Source organism: Parasteatoda tepidariorum, chromosome 9 (assembly GCF_043381705.1).
Source record: "Parasteatoda tepidariorum isolate YZ-2023 chromosome 9, CAS_Ptep_4.0, whole genome shotgun sequence".
Taxonomy (NCBI): domain Eukaryota; kingdom Metazoa; phylum Arthropoda; class Arachnida; order Araneae; family Theridiidae; genus Parasteatoda; species Parasteatoda tepidariorum.
The window spans coordinates 62,755,844-62,774,101 of NC_092212.1; positions in this window are offsets into that span (position 1 = coordinate 62,755,844).

An 18,258-nucleotide genomic window follows, 5' to 3' on the forward strand; every position below is an offset into this window, starting at 1 on the left:
TAGTGAAATATGCATCAATTTATGTTAATGTCAACTTATTATGTCAACTTATGTATATGTATGTCAAATTATGTTTATATTTATATATGTTAACTTAGATTCGATGAATCAGATATTCAAATGTTATATTTACTCAAGCAAAGTGCTTGTTTTTTTATTAGCTACCACATCAACTGCTAAATTCAAAATGTTATTACTATAAATTTTCTGTAAATTTCTAGATGTATGGCATAGGGACCGCAAAGTGGCCCAGGTGCCCAATTTTTGTAAATAAAGTAAAGTACATATTATATTTACTTATAGAAATTAAAATATTCTGGTAGCAACAAATATAATAATTTGAAAAAATTGTATCTTAATATTACCACCATTTTTAAATTTTTTTCCAGGTGCATATGAATCCTGTTCTTAACTTTCATCCACGTAGTTCAAAATTTAATCGAGGGGTGAAGGGGAATTAATAGTTATTTTAACTGTTAAATTTCTTCTCATGAGTTGAAGGAGTAAAATAAGTTCTAAAACATGAACATTTAAAAGGTGTGGGAAACTTAACGAGAATTACTAGATTTCGAACCATTATGTATGTTGCAAAATAATTTGTATAGTGGTAGACAATTAAAAATCTATGCCTTCAAAAATTTTTTTGTGTAATTTTGCCAACATTTTTAAAGGTTCACTGCAAAAGTGCTGAAGTTGAGGAAGAAGATCTCTGCTACTCTCTTTTATGCTCTGTGCTTTGACAGAAAATTATAGACGAGTTGCATTCAGAGATTGGTTGAGTTGATGATGAAGAAAAGGCGAAACAACAGGATGATCGCGAAAAAGGAACAAAGAACTTTTTCGATGTTTACAGTCATTCGAAAAAATACCTGAGTACCGTGACCCCCTCAAAAAAAAAAAACTTAAAAACTCAAAATGACCCGTTCCACGGAGTGTTTCATAAGTCAAAAATTCCCACTGCACTCAAATGACGCACATTCACACGACCCATGGCATTGCCCCCGCAGGAGTAAATCAAAAACATTGAACAATGGCATTTTTTGTACTTTTAGCTCTAACACTACTCGTTTCAATTTGCTCTTGATAAGTGGTCAAAACAAAATGATTCAATGTAGGCAGCACAAGTGTTTTAAAGAAATGGGACAGGACCCCAATTAGGGGGGATCCGTCTCAATTTTTGCTTCACTTTTTGGCGAGGGATTCAGATCATATACCAGCACATTGGACAGGTGTTTTTCTTTGTTTCCCATTACAAAAATAGCAGTTGGTTGAAAAAGGGTAATCAAAACCCATTGTATTGAAGCGTTTCTGGTCTCTCGGGCAGAAATTAGTTTCCCTAATTGGGTTTGCAACACAGTAACGGGACGAATTGAAACTATGTCAATTCTAGTGTCGCGTGTTGAGGAAAGTTTTCCGGAAGACGGAGAGCCTTGTGGTTCTTACTCAAAATGTGCCGTGAACTAGTGAATAGCACTAAACCATGGCTTATTAAACCTCTCCGTCACAGAGAGACAAACTAATGCAATCTCTATAATTTGAAACACCAACAATTTAAAACATTCACAAGTTGTGAGAGGTCCAAAAATTTTCAGGCGTTGAGGCTAGCAAAACTCGACGCTTGCTTTAAACCAGAACCGTTATTTATTTTCAGAAATGTATGATACATGATACATTACAGTAGTATATGACGTATGATTACAGTAATGTATGACAATTATTATTATTATTTTTACAGTAATGTATAACGCAGCGTGATCAACTAGACTAGGATTGTCTCGAGATCATCAAGAAATTTTCCAATCCAAATTTTTCCAAATCCTGTCCTTGCCTATCATTCTCAATACAACCTTCAGAGTATCACCATCTAAATCGATCTTAGAGTATTGCAGATTCCATTGCATTCCCATGAATCTGAGAGCACCACAATCCCTATGGATCTTGCAACTTGATCAGCCTAATACATCTCACAGCATCACAATCCCAAAGGATCTCACAGCATTATCAACTCAATGCATCTCACAACATCGCAGCTCGATGCATGTCCCAGTATCCCAATGGATATCGGAGCATCGCTATTTCGATAGAGTTCAAAACATCCCGATACACTTCAGAGCATTACCGAGAATCAATCCACGGGATTTCAGAGCTACGTCACGTAACATACCAATATAACAGCTCTGAGATTGTGTAACGAGCCAAAATGTTCGAGTTCCACAAGCGTCTCATCACCATGACGTTGATTTTTTTTTTTAAAAAAATTGCAGTTTCAGTCAGCAAAACAATTCGTCATCTAGGAGCCATTATATCGTGTAAAATTGCAAAATTTCAATTATAATCTTAAACAAGTGGCAACTTGACGTGTCACAAAAATCACCACACGCAATTTGTTTTGCTCGATCAAATTTTCCTACCGACTGAAAATTAAAAAACCCACCGGAAGCGAACAGGGCTTAAAATATCAAATGGGCATAGCTTATTATGCTCTCATCACCATGATACAGATTAAAAAAAATACCGTCAGTTTACAGTCAAATGACAATAAATTCCACCATCTAAGAGCCATTACAGTGTGTAAAATTTCATTTTTGAGCAAAATTTCAAATGCAATGTTAAACAATAGCAATTTGACGTGTCACCAAAAACCTTGACACGGAAAACTTTCTGATCGATAAAATTCTCCAGCCTCCAGAAAATTGAAAAATTGTTCCTATGAAAGCATCCTTCATCCTTCTCTTGCACACTTCTTTTCGGATCAATTTTTGGAAAAAATATATTAAAAAAACACATGAAACAGGTGAAATTGCACCGCTGAATGGTAAATGTAAAAGAAAAAAACATATGTTCGTAAGCTCAAGATGCTCTAAATCTACGAGCATCCCAATGGGCTTCATAGCAACGCAATGGATTTTAGAGCAACGCAACGGTTTCAGAGCATCACAAATCTCACACAGCACTCTACTGGATTTCGGAAGAACGCTTTTCCAATGATTTCAAAGTATTCCAATGGATTTTGTAGCAACACTGTCCTCATGGATTTGGAACAAATGAACAAGCACCCAGGCTTTTGCAGGGAAACGAAATGTGTTGACAGCAGTTCATAGACCATTGTTCTGGAAGCTAGTCTAAGTTCTACAAAATCCTGATCATCGAAGGCTTCTAACAAGACTTTTGGAAGGAAACAAATGTGCTGACATGCTCCTTTGGGGGTTGCATGGCTACAAATGGCCCCGAGGATAAATTCGTACCGTTTACCTCACTGATATTAAAACTTACGACTCCCATTCCGTGTTTCTTCAAGTCTGCCATTTCTGGTTCTAGAACTGCAATTTTTCGTTTCAGTGTTTCATCCTCGTATTGTGCTACTGTTGTCTGATTCTTCGAGTCCCTCATTTCTCGTTTCAGTGTTTCAATTTCTGCATCGAGTTTAAGTATCTCTACTCCTTGTTTCTGGGCCACGTGTTCTGAAATGCCTATTTGAAAGACTTTTTGTTTACTCAAAGTGTTGTATACATTCTTCATTCTTTGACGCAAAGAATTTTTCATTTGAATCTGGTATTTCATAGTCTCTACTTGAATGAAGAATGTTGATTCAACATTTATTTATCTGAAGAGCATGATATCGTCCTTAAACCAAAGCACTTTCTGATCTCCAGCAGGATGAGGTTCATAAGCCCATCTCTGGGACCATAAATGGAATAATAACTATGTAACCATAAATGGGACATTCTTGAATATCTATGGTATCGAGCATGTTCGAACGATATTTTTTCATGTGAGTCGACAGTACACTTCAATTTTCCAATCTGTTACAGCTTTATTGCGATTTTTTTGATTTACACATCCCATTAGGCCTTTGGGCCATAAACTGGCCATGAAAATGATTGAATGATTGTGTAAAGGGTGATTGATATAAAAATGTCCACCTCGCCCAACACCCGGCTTCTTTGATGCAGATCATTGTGAATTTTCAAAGGATACATAGTGAATGGTATTTACCAAATGTATAGCTGTCTTAAGCTTTCTCTGTCCTTTGCAATATCTCTCTGAAGCAGGACACACTTTGACCGTGTTCCAAGCTATTAGATAGGCTACTCGGCCACCAACAGTTAGTATCATATGACCATGAGGTTTATTAGAAGCCATTGCATTTGTCTTATCCGACGTGAAACCATCGAACTAGTACCAAAAGGATGAGACCATCAGCTGACTGGTTTCAAACACTGACATTTTCATTTTAAAATTGGAAAAGACATAAGATCGAACAAGCACCTGATAAAATGTCCATGTGTTGGAAAAGAACATTCGGAACAAGGCAGAAGCCTCTCTACCCAAACCGCTCTCCTCATTAAACACGGGTAAAACAACGGTGTCTTTCAATTCTCGAAAATCACTCGGGTAGTCGTCATAAATCCAATCTGTTTCAAATCTTCCACAATGTCTCGATGGTAGAGTTGACAATAAAGTGATGTAGGCTCAAAATAAAAACATGGACGTAGGCTCAAAATATAATTCATGAGCAGAGCTTTCGGAAGGGCCTGGATTGATTCTAGATACAGCACTGGTTCCAGCAATTGAGTTATTGTCAGTGTGTCACAAATTTTTTTTTCTGTTTTCTTTATTCTGTTTTCAGAACTGGGCAAAACATTTTTCTTTGTGAATGTCATCAGCTGCTGAATTTTCAAATTTTATCTTCCGAAAAAAAGACATACAGTCTTTTAATTTAAATCATGTTTGTATTGGTAATGAGTTTTTCGTTACTCGTCTAATGACAAATTTTCATCACAAAAAGGACAATGGACAATCTTATCCTTCCAATATCTGTTTGACCAATACAATTTAATCCCAAAGCCGTTTTCGGTCTCATTTTCACAAGGACACAGAAAATGCAATGTATTGAACAAATCCAGCGCATCTCAGCAAAACGTATTTCAGAGCAACTCTATTCAAGTGGATTTTTAGCTTATCACCATCCCAATGGATCTTGGAAAAGTACAATGGTTCTTAGAACAATGTAAATACCAATAGTTGTCAGAGCAACGCTGTGGAGCATCCAAGGGATTCCGGAGCCTTCAAATATCACTTTGCAATCCAACTGCTGTTCAGAGCAATCTAGAGCACCTCTGCTGGGTGGAGCTATGCTGTGTAGAACATTGCTTGAAAATAATATGAGAATATGATCATGTTGGGTGTCTATGAACTTGTCTCGTCGAGCTCTACATAAATATTATATAATCTCAAAAGAGGGCTTCTGTGACCCCCATGGTGAACTTCATTTTTGAAGAAAATTATGTGATATGACCTGTCTACGCAAACGTCTCGATGCGAGGATCAAGAATATGAAAAGTCTTTTTGTCTTGGGGCACAATTTTCTTAGCTGATTAAGGTATTTAATCATAGCGATGCACTGAGCTGCTCTAGATTGTTCTGAACTGTATTTGGATTGAAAAGTGATTTTGGATGGCTACGGAATCCATTGGATGCTCCACAGCGCTGCTCTGACAACTATTGGTGTTAACATTGTTCTAAGAACCATTGTACCTTTCCAAGATGCATTGGGATGGTGATATGCTAAAAATCCATTTGCATAGAGTTGCTCTGAAATATATTTTGCTGAGATGCCCCTGGTTTGTTGAATATAATAAATTTTCTGTGTTCTTGTGAAGATGAGTCCGAAAGCGCCTTTGGGAAGGAAATTGTATTGTTCCATCAGATATTGGAAGGATTGTCCGTTGTCCATTTTGCTATGAAAATTAGTCATTAGACGAGTATCGAAAAAACTCATTACCAATCCAAATATGGTATAAACGAAAAGACAGAATGCATTTTTTGCGGAAGATATAAATTTTAAGATTTAACTGCTGATGACATCCACTAAGAAAAATGTTTCGCCCAGTTCCGAAATCAGAATAATAAAAAAACAAATTTTTTTTTGAAACTCACTGACAACAACACAATTGCTGGAACCAGTGCCATATCTAAAATCACCCCAGGTCCTTCCGAAAGCTCTGCTCATGAATTGTATCCATGTGTTCATGTTGAATCTTCATCACTTTACCGCCAACTCTACCATCAAGACATTGTGGAAGATTTGAAACAGAATGGATTTTATGACGACTACCCGTGTAATTTTCGAGAATTGAAAGACACTGTTTTTTTACCCGTGTTTAATGAAGAGAGCGGTTTGGGTAGAGAGGCTTCTGCCTTGTTCCGAATGTTCTTTTCCAACACATGGATATCTCATCAGGTGTTTCTTCGATCTTATGCCTTTTTCATTTTTAATGGAATGGAAGTTAATGAAATGGAATTTAATGAAAGGTTTAATGGAATGGGTCAAGCAAAAATATCGCAATAAAGGTGTAATAGATTGGAAAATTGAAGTGTACTGGTCGTTCCACATGAAAAAATATCGTTTGAACATGCTTGATACATTGTAAATTCAAGAATGTGCCATTTATTTGTGATGGGATTACGAATCTCATCCTGCTGGAGATCAGAAAGTGTTTGGGTTAGAGCTCGATATCATGCTTGTCGGAAAATTAATGTTGAATCAACCTTCTTGAATCAAGTAGATTCTGCGTAATACCAGATTCGAATTTGAAATTCTTTGCGTCAAAGAATGAAGAATGTATACTACACTTTGAATAAACAAAAATTCCTTCAAATGGGAATTTTAGAACACGTGGCCCAGAAACAAACAGGGAGTGGAGATGCTTAAACTTAATGCAGAAATTGAAACAAACCATTACCTCTGGGTGTACTGAATTGGAGATTGATCCTTCTTTGGTTCAGATCAGTATCACGATCCGTGGATGAATGAATGGATGTATGACTGGGTTCAAAATTTAAAATGGGTTGCGACGTGTGTGTGTGACTGGTGTCGTATTCTTGGTCATATGTGGGACCACTGAAAAATAAGAAACGCACCATGCCTTAAAATTCGCTTGGTTTCACCAAGCAGGCTTGCTGGTATTTGGCAAGTGGTATTAGAAACAACACAACAACAACAGTTTGGATGGTGTTGAAAGCATTTTAGAGTTTTGTTATGACCCTGAAGATTTTTTTAGATGTCATTTGCAAACGCAAGAATTCGAACTCCAAGGAGAAGGTTCTTTTGAATGCCCTTAAGATAAAACGTAAATAGAAGTAGGTAGAGGACACTGCCTTGCGGGAGTCTCTGGGTTTGTCGAAAATTAAATTTTTAATACCGATTCCAACCAAACAAGACAACTTCCCCAATTAGGGACTTAAATTCCACTGTCAGACTCCACTATCTTTTCCAACTTGAGAAATGATGATCTATCTCTAAGAAATAAGTTTAATCAAGAGATTATTTAAATAAAACAATTATCGATTACAATTCACAAACATATTCTCAAAAAATAAACTTTAGACCGTTGACAGAAAGGCCAAGAATAACACTTAAATCTTGCTTTCCAAGTCTAAAATTTCTGTACCGACCTGATCTGTACCCGAACTGCCGACGGTCTACATGCTACTGTAGTGGAGTTAACAAGATTTATCCAAAACAGCTGGAACAAAGTGGCGTTTCATATAGGCTTTTAATTCTTTTAAATGTAGTGTCGTGGAAAATAATTTTAAATAAAATTTACTAAACAAAGAGTCCTCCACTTAAACTTAAACTTAACTATCTCTAGAAGAAGTTTCTACCGAAAAACGTCGAAGATTGGCAACCTTGATATATCCCCTTTCAATGTAAATTGAAATTGAAAACGATCGATCGTATAATTTTTTAAAACTTTTTTTTGCATACTCTAGATTCCAGCCTAGCTTTTCTTTTTATCCTTAACCCAATTATAAGTATATTTAGACTCAATTTTATCTAAAAATAAGGGACGAAGGAGATTTTTGAAAGATTTATAGAACTAAGGCTTTTTGATCTTCTAAGGCTTCGATCTCCTTGGAGTTATTGCTTCAATCAACATCCGTTTCTAACAAAACTGAAAATAGCTATTATTATTGTTTGAGGGTATTTAGGAGAGGGAAAGTGGAAAAGTGTACTTAAAATTTGAATTTGAAGTAACTACGTTTATCATTTCTAAGGATTTTTTAAATAGAATTTATGAGTTTCGCGTTCATGTATTAGTGCTTTTGGAGTATTTAGCCCTTCAGAAGAAATTTAACAATTATAATAAGTTATTGTCCTTTTTAGTGTCATTCTGAAGCTCTTCTGCGAAAGTTAGGAGGAATCATAATATGAGGGCTTCTAGGCTTCTTAATTTGAGAGAACTCCAAACAACGGGAGGAACTTTTCATGGAAAACTCAGTTTCAATTACGTAAGTAATTTGAAATCTCCATTTTAGAGAAAAATGAGTTCAGGTTAACCTCGAGTAAACCATAAAGATTCAAATGCTTAAAGAATTATCTCAATTTATCAAAATTATTAATCTATTACTCGATACCTTTTTAACTGTAGAATCCATAGTAATCTAGCCATAATTTGCTTGCATTTTGATATATCGAAATTTTTTTTCAGCATTTAATATTTCATGGTTTACTCTAGGTCTTACTGAACTCAATTTTTCTATACTTTAAATTTCAAATTATTTATGTAAGAGAAAGAGAATTTGATATGAAGTATTTCTTACGTGGTACAGTATTCTTTAATGGGATAACATCCTTCTGAAATCTTTATAATTGTTCGTGCTATGTTATAAAACTCCCCCCCCCTTCTCGCTTGAAAAGTAATGGTAAAAAAAAGCTTTTTCCATTTCTAAATCAATTTCAGGGACACAAAATTATCCCTGAGTAATAAATAAAATGGGGGAAGTTTCTAAAAAAACAGTAGGAATGGCAAAAGGATCATATTTGAATTCAGGATCTTATATATTTAAAAAAAAAATTACATTAATGCTGTCAATGTTTCTTTTTCTTCTATGCAGGGTAGTGTATGATTATCTAATACTGATAAAAGTCCAAATATAATGTAAAAATAAACCTAAACAAATAAAAACTCTTGAAGAATTATTAACCAAGTGAATTTCATATAAATTAAAAAGAAACATTAATTTTCTATTTAAAATTGTCTCATGGAGATCTTCACTATCTGAACTTTTCCAAAATAGAAATCTTTAAAATTGTTCGAAAGACTGATAAACTGTTATTAGAACAGTTAAAAACCTTAACACCCATACAGGTAGTGATTTTGTTATGCCTTGAATTTTAGTAATAATTTCAAATAAGTCCGGCAGAGATTAAATCACACAAACCAGAAACCACCGCAAATATGAGGCAGCAAAGCCAAAGGATTTCAGCAAAGGATTAGGGTATTATAAAAGAAGAAAATATCTGCTTTGCTGATTTATACGATAAAAGAAATGATTTCAATTTTAATATAAATAAATTATTTACTTGGAATTCCAATGTTTCTAGGAGCATCTACTGAAATACCACTTTTAATGAAATGAATAGAATTAAAAGAATATGTAGTAATATTTATTTATCCAAAAAACAAATCGATAAACTCTTTCAAAATCTGATAAAAAACAATGGATACCCAACTAAAGTAATAAAATTCTATATAAAATCATTGAGTTAATCGTATATTATTTTAGATATATTAAATAAAATTTTCATTGTTAATTTATATAATTTTCCCATGTGCAAATCCATTTCGGGTAAATCCGTGGCCAAAATTATTTACTAAAAAAATTTCTTTGTTAATTTGTATACTTTTTCCATGTGCAAATCCATTTCGGGCAAATCCGTGACTAAAATTGCTGGCAATTCATGTTTCTTTCTATTTTCTATTTTATATTTTTTTTCTTAAATAAATATTTATTTTTTAAAATTTTTTATAGTTAACTTCTTTAAATTATCCAGTATAATGTTACCTTGCACAGATCTATTCTCGGGCCCATCCTTGGTAACTAACAAATCAAACGCACTTCAATAATGCAGTGCACTTCAATATTGAAACGCACTTCAATAATCAAACGCACTTCAATAAAAAATCCTCTATTTACGCTCAATTTGTGCTTTTGTTTTCATATTTTGCAATTTGGTAATCTTGAAACGAAAATATATTTCAAATCATTTTTGAAAAATTTCCCGTTCATGTAAGTTTATTTGAATTCACTATTCGCTTTATAGATTATGTTTTACTTTTTATTCTGCTTTTTCTTTAGATTTTATTTCCTGTTTTTACGTGTTATTTTTACTTATTGTGTTCTATTTTATTTGTTGTAATTTTTGTAAAAATTTTTTAAGTGCTCCTCACACTATTCTATTGATATATTTTGCTTTGGCTAGATTGATACAATACTGGAAAGCACTCTGTTTTGCGGATATAATCGTGTGGGCTGATGAAAAGATTATATCTTTTATTTTTCGGATTTTTAAAACATTTTTTATCATTTATTTTTCAGATTTTGTATATTTTTCCCCGCAGTTGTTTGTTATTTTTTTATTATTATTTTTCTTTTCCCCCATCTTTTCATGTCTGTAATTTTACTTTGTTTTATCTTCATTTTGAACTTACTTAAATCGTACTTAAGATAATTTTATAAAATGAATAACTATCGTGTCTATAGTGTTGCTTATAGATAGAGAAATACCCAAGTTTATGGTGCCACATAAAAGATCAATATATATATATATATATATATATAAATATATATNTTGAAAAAAAAAAGAATATAGTATTTAAGTTGACCTAATCTAATCTAAATATAATAACTGGAGTTTAAAAAGCTGAACGCAAGATTACTTAAATCGTAAATGCAATGCTTCATTCTTAGTAACTACTAAATTTTTCTTTTACAAGACTGAATAATTAAAGGCAAGGTCTAATATTTTAAATATACTCACGGCATACAAAATAGAAAGCTGGAGAAAATAACCACAAAGAGCTGAATTCTAATTTGAAAAATAGAGTTTAGTATTTGATTGAAAAATTGAGATAATATTATTCGTCTTTTTTAACGTCAAAGGGAAATTCACCTGTCGCGTGTGAGAAATTGAAATAATCTCTTTATAGATAAGCGACATAGAAATGAACCGTTACTGATAACCCTTATATCATTGCATCGTTAAGAGATACATTGATTTCATACTAGACTTGGGACAAAGAAGGTAATAATTAATTCATTAATATTGATCGATTGATTTAAATTATGACACTACGTCAATTCACATAACGGAACTCTACCAATTAGTGCTACCAGAGAAACTGACATAAATTATAGAGTATGAATTAACCTTTTCGAGGCGGGCGGGTCATATATGCCTTCTCAGGATGTCGATAATCAGAGTAAAAAAAGATAAAACTGGTAGCTAAACTATTTTTATAGCAGTTTATTTGTGGGCGGGATAATAATAGTTTGCTTTATTTAATTCACCACTACGTAGTTCGAATTAAAAGTTACATAATTACACTATTAACGCACTAGGATTGGATGTGTTAGATTTAAAGCGAAAGCAAATATAAGGCTGTCAAATTTGCTATGCCCAAACATAAGCTACCACTTTTTATTTTTTACTATTCTGATTTCGCACGAATACGTTTCTGACCAACGCCTCCTATAATTAAAAGCCTCCACAGGGTTTTTCATAGGTAGTCCGATCAGACCACTGTGAAGGATATCCACTTACTGAACGAGTCATTTAATACAGAATATAGTTGAAATAAGAAAGAGGTGGTAAATATATGACTAAAAAGTTGTTTTATTTATGAATATTACTGGTTTGCCTTATTCACTTGTCAACCACTACAGATTCAATTCTCAAATATATAAGAAAAATTTCTCTCAATTACTTTGATAAAAGGTTATGGGTACATGCGCACAACTGGTTCACTTTTTAAACAGTTTGCGCGGACTACTTATAAAAGACCGTGTAGAGGCTTCTTGATGTAGGAGGTGATGTTCTGACTCGCCCATCCCGAAAAGATTAAAGACTAAGTTTAAAAATTGTTATTATTTTTATTTAAAAAAGTGGTTTTGTTTCCTCAAAAACCATATACAGGGATGCTACAGTCGACTAAAAATGCAAGAAGGGACTGAAACTCCATTCATTTTTATTTATTTAATCTATTTAATAATATAAATAGTCTTTCATTCAATTGTAGTTACAACAAGGAGTTACTTTGCATTACATTTTCTTTCTTTAGAAAATTGAAAGAAATATGCTAGAAAAGCTTGCTACCTTTTATCGATTTTTGCTTTTTATTAATGACCCCTTTTTACTGATTTAGTCACCTATGCCATCCCTGCCAGAATTATAATGCATTTGATTAAAGGAATCGAAAATTGGAATCATGATTATTTCTCTCAAAACATTTTTCTTTGAGAAACAAACAAGATGACTCCAACTCGGGATATTATTAAAAGCAGCGACAAAGTTTTCATCAGGCTGCTGGAAATATCGAAGATTTCAATGTTTACTTTACTCTTAGAAATTAACAACCCCTTGGAGACGGTTGATTCATAAAAGCATTCGTACAAAATCAGAATCAGGATGTAAATAAATAAAAAACGGTAGCTTAAATGTAGGAGTTGCTAATCTGACAGACTTACTTTGCTTTTACTTTAATTATTGTTAGTTTAATCATATATATAATCAATGTTAGTTTAAAGTATAAATAAATAATTTTATTTTGAACTAAAGTAATGGTGAATTAAATAAATCAAACAATTATAACCCCACCCACAAATAAACTGCTAAAAAAATACTTTGGTTACCAGTTTTATCTTTTTACGCTGATTGATAGGGTTTTATGCTGGACGTAGTTGTGACAGTCGGCCCGAAAGGGTTAAGTTATAATAATACTTAGAAATTAAGCTATTTCTTCCTTTCACTTTTCAAATAAAGCTTGGTTGATATAAATTAGCAAAAAACAATTAGTTTCTTCAATCATGCTTTACCTTATTTTAATATTCCCACTGTTGTAACTCCCCTGAATAAAGCACGAGACTTTTGCTGAGGTGGGGAGATGTTACTCATCTACATTAAGGATTAAGTAAAAAGATTAGACAGTTTCTTGAATCCCAACTTTCCGATTTTAACGAGTGATTTTTCTTATATATTCAAAGCGATCATAAATTTTGTTCTTTACCATTTTACATTTCATTTAACAAATTTGACTTACAATAACTTTAATTTACAACAGCACAGTATATGCAAGCAATTTAAACCAAGATATAAGACCTGACAATCATACAGTTGAGTACTTGCCATTCGAGAGGAAAGAGAAGTGATTATACCTAACAATGTGATTTCAATCAGATTTATTTGGATGAGCCACATTTTTGTCAAATGAAAAATGCATAACTGCCAACTTGTGCGGTCGTTGAGAAATAATTTTCTTAGTACTAGTAGCATTAGAGTTTTGGTGCAAGTTTAAAGGAGGTTTAAAGTTTCAAAAAATTCCTTTAAACTATCACAACGAATCAATAATTTAAAAAATTATGTAGATAAGATATATTTGTTGACTAACTGTGCTTATAGCTGACGGATTAGCTTAGTTTTTAGAAAAATTTTCCAAACTTAATTGTTGTTTTACTACCACTTGGCAAGTAGTACTCGGCAATGACCGTACAAATTGGCAAATATTAAAGTGTTTGTGATCTAGTTTTTTAAAAAGTTACTCCAACGTTGCATTATGTGGACTCATGAACATTGTCAACGATAAAGAATTATTTATCGGCTTTGACAAATTTTGTCTTGGTGAAAAAATCCCGTCAAATTGGTAATTTTCGAAAATTTCAATATCTTTTAAAATATTTAAATTATTTGTCCGTTCCAAAGCTCTGATAAAGTTTAAAATTAGAGTTTTGCTTTAATTGAAAGGCGCTTATACTGTGTTTTTTTTCTTGGTTTACTTTACTTCCGTAATTTCCCAGACCGCATTTTCAGCCTTCTGGGTTGCTTTTACTGACGGTTAAGTTTCTCGGTTTGGGAGGGTTGATTTTTTAAGGATACGTATCCAGTTCTGTAGTTGGGGGAGGGGGGGAACCCATCACTTTGCAGTTACGAAGAGAAATATATGTTTGATATCCAAATTGACATCTAATGTAAGTGGATTTTTACTTTCACTTATTTATTTTATTTTATTAATTTATTATTATTATTTTCTTTTTTTTTGTTGGTAAAAGCTGGTAATGTAGGCTGACATTTTTCAAAGGACGGTACATCAGATTTATATCAATTGTTGAATTTAGAATTTGAAAATTTTTTAAAAAATTATTTTACCTCTATGTGGCGGTTACGAATTTCATTCACTCTTCTCAATAACGAAAAAAAATGTAGAATTGGAGACACTAGACAATGGCTATTAGTTTAAAAAAAAAGGTCTTGTGAATACCAGGCCAGTTTAAACCGGTCCATGCCCCTACATTTTAAGGAAACGACAGTGTAGGAAATACCGGGCAATTGTAAGTCGGGAAGTGGTCCTTAACCTCAAAAAACATCAGCGTAAGGAAAAGTAAGCAATGGTCTTAATCCTTAAAAATTCCAGTGTTGAGAATTCCAGTCAATGCAAAGCGAACAATGGTCCTTAATCTTAAAAAAAAAAAAAAAAAAAAAAAAAAAAAAAAAAAAAAAAAAAAAAAATTAAAAAAAAAAAAAATCAGTGCAAGAAATTCAGTTTTTGTGTAAGCCGGTCAATGGACCCCAGATTCTTGTGGGTTATCATCGCATTCAAGCAGATTATCATGAAGACTAACCACATTTTTTGGTTAACATAATAATAAATACACATAAATCAGATTGCTCAGTTTAAATGTATCCAGCATTCCGTACACCGGTATTTTTTAAGGTTAAAGTCGGTATTCCATATACCAGCAGTATTTCTCACTAAAAAAAAATACTTTCACAAATTGAGAAAACGAAAACAAATTTTGTCTGCTGCCTTTTTTCGTAAAAAATGCCTTTCCCAATCTGCAAAGAAAAAAAAAATTTTTTTTTAAGAAGGCAGCTTAAAATTGTAGGACTGGTATAAAAGTTCAACTTCAAGCTGTAGTCTCTTCGACTAATCACAGCTTTTCTTGTTTTTGAAGAAAACTGGACGCCGATAGGATTAGTTGAACAACTGACTTTTAATTTGACAGTTTATCTGCTCCCTTATCTGCTCCGTTAACTTTACTATCTTAGTTTATCTGACGTAGCGAATATAAATAATCAAATATTAAAGAACGGGTAATAAGAACTTTTTTTTTATTAAACAGAACATAAAAAATCAAACATCACTGAAGTTATTTTTAAAATCATTAAAAAAAGTAATAATTGTTAACAATTTAATGCACTCAAACGTCTCTCTCGAACGACTTCATATAGGTTTTGAACTATTTTTAGGATCGGGGACTGACATTACTTTTTTAGGGCTACCAACTTTCTACGATTTATGGAAAAATTTCTTCCAGCGGAAGCAAATGATTTGTTTTTAATGCATGATTTCTTTTTTAGTAGGCTTGATTAAAAATTATTTTCTACGCCACTACACAGAAATTATTCAAAAGTAAATATGAAAAACCACTTTGCTTCAGTTCATCTGCGGTGGAACTTTCAAATTGCTCGTAAAATTAACCAAAATAACCGTTTGTTTTTGACTGACAACCCTCCATTTTCCAAAACGCATAGTAGTTTGCAGCCCTGCCTCTTTCACCCGCTGTACAAATTTCAGGGCTTTTGCTCAAATAGTTCTGGAGTTGAGAGAGACCATCATCTCCTACATCAAAAAGCCTCCAAACGGTTTCTTGTAAGTAGTCTGCGCAGACTATTTAAAAAGTGAACCAGTTGTGCGCATGATCCCAAAATCTATTTAAAAAGTAATTGAGAGAAATTTATCATAGATATTTGAGAATTGAATCTCTAGTGGTTGACAAGAGAAAAAGACAAACCAATCATATTCATAAATTAAACAAATTTTTAGACATATATTTACCGCAACTTTCTTTATTTTTATTATATTTCATATTAAATTTCTCTTTCGAAATTGATCTACCGTCAGAGTAGTCTGATCGGACTATCTATTAGGAACTGTGTGGAGGCCAACAGTTGTTGGAGAGTATTCGGAACCAAAAAAAGTCAACTGTTGATCCCTGTATTTTACCTCTTAAATTTTTAAACAGTGCAAATAAAAATGATTTGTTACAATCATTTATTTTGCAACTTTAAGGCTGTTTTTCAAAGTCTCCGTTGACGTATGAAATGAGGCTTCTCCTTTTGCGGTTAATATGCTATTTTCATAAATGCTGTGAGTTCGCAACAGTTACTCATGACAGGACTGTTAAATCAAGTTTAACATATCTAAAGCCAGCGTTGTTTATGCTTATTCTGAAAACGGCGTAAAACAGCAATATGGAAAAAATTCAGTTTTGTGAAAATGAAAAGAGTTTGCTGTTTAATTTTTCAATATTTAAAAACTTACTCCAATGTGGTGTTATCTGGGTTCATAAAAATTTGAGAAAACTGAATATAAGGCAGTGATTTTGGTAATTTTCATACTGGTGGAAAAATGTCGCCAAATTGGCGATTTTTGAAAAAAGTTTAATATTTTTTAAAATTTCTAAGTTATTCATCCATTCTAAAGCCAGGATATTTCCTAACAGAAAGATGATATACATAGTTTAAAACCATAACTTTGCTTCTCGTGTTAGTTACTATTGTAGTTTTTTTTATTTTGCTTGGAGTCAGATATTTCGAAAAAACTATAGTAAAGCTGGTTAAGTTTGGTTAAGCTACAAACTCCAAAATTAGAAATATTTAAAACCAATTAAACTTATGAAATTTTTTTATGACTTTTGAGCATAACCAATTCACTATCTGACCTTTAATATATCTGTTTAAATTATTTATCAGTAATAAAAGGTGAAATTCTTTAAATTTTTCAAGAATTTATTTAAACTTCAATAAACTAAATTTTTTACCATTAGGATAATTATTTTCTGAAACGATAGAAATTCCTTAGTAGTAGGAAAGTATGGATTAATTGATAAGAAAGTGGACTGCATAGTGCATATGTCTGATAATGTAGTCTTATAATAGATTTAATAATATTTCTAATTATTATTAGAGTAAATAAAATCACATAACAAATCACAAATATTTTATTTCATTTTAGGAACAAAGTACTAAAATTTTTACAAAACATCTTTAATTAAATGTGCAGATTTTCAAAAAGTAAGAACATATTGCATATTAAATAATGCATTTCTATTTTTCAAACCTTGACAAAAGAATTAACTTCCCTATTATGACAATATTTCACTTTCATATCTTGATAAAAATATCAGCAAATAATGCATTAAATAGTAATTTAATATTTTATTTCTCTTACAATCATAGCTGTTTCCTCTACAGTAGTGTTTCCCAAAGTGTGGTATGCGTACCCCCAGGGCTACGGGAACAGTTTAGAGGGGGTACGCTTTCTTATGCGAAATATCTTGCAACAAACGAAAATTTCAAAAAGTTTTATTTAAAAACAAAGCTGGCCATGAAAATTTACGATTCCGTATTTTTCTCTAGGCTATTTTTTGTAGAGTTAACAGTTAATAATTAGTGGTGTCAACATCCAGATGTGATTTTTAACTTCAGCGCAATTTTTTTATAGTAAAAAATATATTCATTTTTTTTATTAGTGATACACAGCGTTACGAAAAATTTAGAAAGGGAACACAAAAGTCATAAGTTTGGGAAACACTGCTCCTGAGCTTCAAATTGCTTCTCTTTGTGGGGAGATTTTCTCTAGTGGTAACAAAATGAATGCTTTTTTTAATGCTTGGTTCTCGGTTTCGTTAAGAAAATGATTTTGCCCCCCACGACGTAAAAATTATTAAATTATAGGTGCACATTAACTGTAACTTATTTCCAGAGTTTTAGTGGAGAGTCTGTTAAAGTTTTTTTTCATAAAAAATCAAAATTTACCAATATTCCACTTAGTCAAATCCAGAACGCGAGGCAGTTACCATTCTTGTAGTACTTCTGTTTTTATCCTTCAATATCTGAAGTAGTAGTAAAATATCAATTAAGAAATTAAGATTAACTGAATTGAAAAAAAAACAACAACAACCATATATGTTTCTCGTAAAAAAGAAGTGAATAATTGTCAATAATATCAGAATAACGGAGATTTTAATCATTGTAGTTTATAGTGTACTTTTCATTTATTTATGGGGAGCTTTTCCATTTATTTATCACTAAGTCATTTAAAAATAAAATAGTAAAAATAAAACAGTTGGATTTACTTGTAAGCAGTAAGTTTGCATTGACGATTTTATAGCACAGGCAGGCGAAATGGAAAA